Source organism: Triticum aestivum, chromosome 5B (assembly GCF_018294505.1).
Source record: "Triticum aestivum cultivar Chinese Spring chromosome 5B, IWGSC CS RefSeq v2.1, whole genome shotgun sequence".
In the NCBI taxonomy this organism is placed as follows: Eukaryota; Viridiplantae; Streptophyta; class Magnoliopsida; order Poales; family Poaceae; genus Triticum; species Triticum aestivum.
The window spans coordinates 297,232,767-297,235,914 of record NC_057807.1 but is presented as its reverse complement, the minus strand read 5'-3'; positions in this window follow the sequence as shown (position 1 = coordinate 297,235,914).

The following is a 3,148-nucleotide window of genomic DNA, read 5'->3' as shown; positions in this document are numbered from 1 at the left end:
CCACCGTCGCCGCCCTGAGCCGGACCGACCATCGCCACCGACCGGGACGACCACGCCGGACGCCATCGCCGCTCCTCCCCTGCGTCGCCGCGTCCCCGTCCTCCTCCCCAAAGGCTCCACCGAGCCTCGCCGACCCTCGTCTCTGCAACGTCGGTGAGGCACCGTCCTCTCCTCCTCCCGCCCGCGTGCTCGAACCACGGTGCCGCGCACCACGTGCCCCGGTCTTGCTGCTCTTCCTCCTGCCGCACGCGCTCACCACGCGCTCCGGATGACCCCATACCGCGCGCTCACGGCCGCGACCTTCTCCCCGCGCCGCGATTGGACCGGCACCCCCCTGCACGCGCCCGTGCGTGCCCACCCACGCCCACGGCCATCGCTGCCGGACGCCCGCGCCCGAGACGGTGCTCTGCCCGCTCCTGCTCACGGCCTCCTCGCCCCGCTCCCTCGACCATCCCACGCCCCGTGCCCCTGCTCCACGACTGCTGCTGCCTCCTCTACCCACCGCACCCGCCGTGCCGCTACCTCCCCAGGTCGCCGTGGCCTCGCATGTGCTGCTTCCTCGCCGCCCCGGCCGCTTGGCCGGCGCCGTGGCCACCACCTCCCCCTGCACCGCCCCCCCTGCCGGGTCCGCCCGCACTGGCGTGCACTCGAACGAACGGGTGCTGGACACCCATTGCGCCCATCTCCACCCAGCACCCGTTAGCCCGAACCGTTGTGGCCTAGTGGCCCTATGACAACGGGGGCCCACACCCCAGAACGGTTAAAAAAAGAGAATTAAAAATAAAATTATTAAATAAAAATAAAAATGATTAATAAAATTACTTATTAATTAATTAATTAATTAATGAATTAATGAAGTTAATTAATCCGGTTTAATTAATTTAATTAACTAGTTAAGTTTAATTAAACTGTAATTAGATTAACCTAAACCCTAATTAACCTAATTAGAGGATGACAGGTGGGTCCCCCCTGGACCCACATGTCAGGTTGACCAAGTCAACTCTGTTGACTGCTGACGTCAGCATGACATCATGCTGACGTCATAACTCCATTTTTTCGAATTAATTAATTAATTAATTAAATTCCAGAAATTAATAAAATCTTTAGAAAATCATATCTTTTAATCCGTAACTCGGATTAAAATATTTTCAACATGAAAGTTGCTCAGAACGACGAGACGATTCCGGATACGCAGCCCGTTCGTCCACCACACACCCCTAACATATCAAACACGCAACTTTTCCCCTCCGGTTCATTTGTCCGAAAACACGAAACACCGGGAATACTTTCCCGGATGCTTTCCCCCTTCGTCCATATCACCTACTACCGCGTTAGAACACGTCTAGCTCTGCTTGTTGTCCTGTTATGCACTTGCTTGCTATGTATTTACTGTTTCTCCCCCCCTCTTCTCTCCGGTAGACCCCGTGACGATGCTGATGCCCCTGTGGTCGACTACATCACCGACGACCCCTCTCTCTTGCCAGAGCAACCAGGCAAGCCCCCCCTTGATCACCAGATATCACCTATTCTACTCTATACTGCTTGCATTAGAGTAGTGTAGCATGTTACTGCTTTCTGATTATACCTATCCTGATGCATAGCCTGTCCTTGTTACTACTGTTGTTACCTTTACCTGCAATCCTACTTGCTTAGTATAGGATGCTAATATTTCCATCTGTGGCCCTACATTCTTGTCCGTCTGCTGTGCTATACTATCGGGCCGTGATCACTCGGGAGGTGATCACGGGTATATACTATATACTTTATACATGATACATGTGGAGACTAAAGTCGGGTCGGCTGGTGGAGCACCCGCGAGTGGATCTTTGAGGCGGAGCGACAGGGCAGGTTGAGACCGCCTAGGAGAGAGGTGGGCCTGGCCCTGTTCGGCGTTCGCGGATATTTAACACGCTTAACGAGATCTTGGTATTTGATCTGAGTTGGCTACGAGCCTATACGCACTAACCATCTACGTGGGTGTAGTTATGGGTATCCCGACGTCGTGGTATCAGCCGAAGCACTTCAGACGTCAGCGACGGAGCGGCGCGCGCCGGATTGGACTGGAACGCCTGCTAGGCTAGGCCTGCTTCCGGCCGCCCTCGCAACGTGCAGGTGTGCTATGGGCGATGGGCCCAGACCCCTGTGCGCTTAGGTTTAGACCGGCGTGCTGGCCTCTCTGTTTTGCCTAGGTGGGGCTGCGACGTGTTGATCTTCCGAGGCCGGGCATGACCCAGGAAAGTGTGTCCGGCCAAATGGGATCAAGCGTGTTGGGTAAGTTGGTGCACCCCTGCAGGGAAGTTAATCTATTCGAATAGTCGTGATCTTCGGTAACAGGACGACTTGGAGTTGTACCTTGACCTTATGACAACTAGAACCAGATACTTAATAAACACACCCTTCCAAGTTCCACAGACAACCCGGTGATCGCTTTTCCACAGGGCGACGAGGGGAGGATCGCCGGGTAGGATTATGCTACTGCGATGCTGCTGGAGATGCTACTTGGAGATGCTACTTGGAGATACTACTTGGAGGACTTCAATCTACTCTCTTCTACATGCTGCAAGACGGAGGCTGCCAGAAGCGTAGTCTTCGACAGGATTAGCTATCCCCCTTTTATTCTGGCATTCTGCAGTTCAGTCCACCGATATGGCCTTTTACACATATACCCATGCATATGTAGTGTAGCTCCTTGCTTGCGAGTACTTTGGATGAGTACTCACGGTTGCTTTTCTCCCTCTTTTCCCCTTTCCCTTCTACCTGGTTGTCGCAACCAGATGTTGGAGCCCTGGAGCCAGACGCCACCGTCGACGACGACTACTACGTGCAGGCCGCTGACGACGACCAAGAGTAGTTAGGAGGATCCCAGGCAGGAGGCCTGCGCCTCTTTCGATCTGTATCCCAGTTTGTGCTAGCCATCTTATGGCAACTTGTTTAACTTATGTTTGTACTCAGATATTGTTGCTTCCGCTGACTCGTCTATGATCGAGCACTTGTATTCGAGCCCTCGAGGCCCCTGGCTTGTATTATGATGCTTGTATGACTTCTTTATGTTTTAGAGTTGTGTTGTGATATCTTCCCGTGAGTCCCTGATCTTGATCGTACACATTTGCGTGCATGATTAGTGTACGATTGAATCGGGGGCGTCACA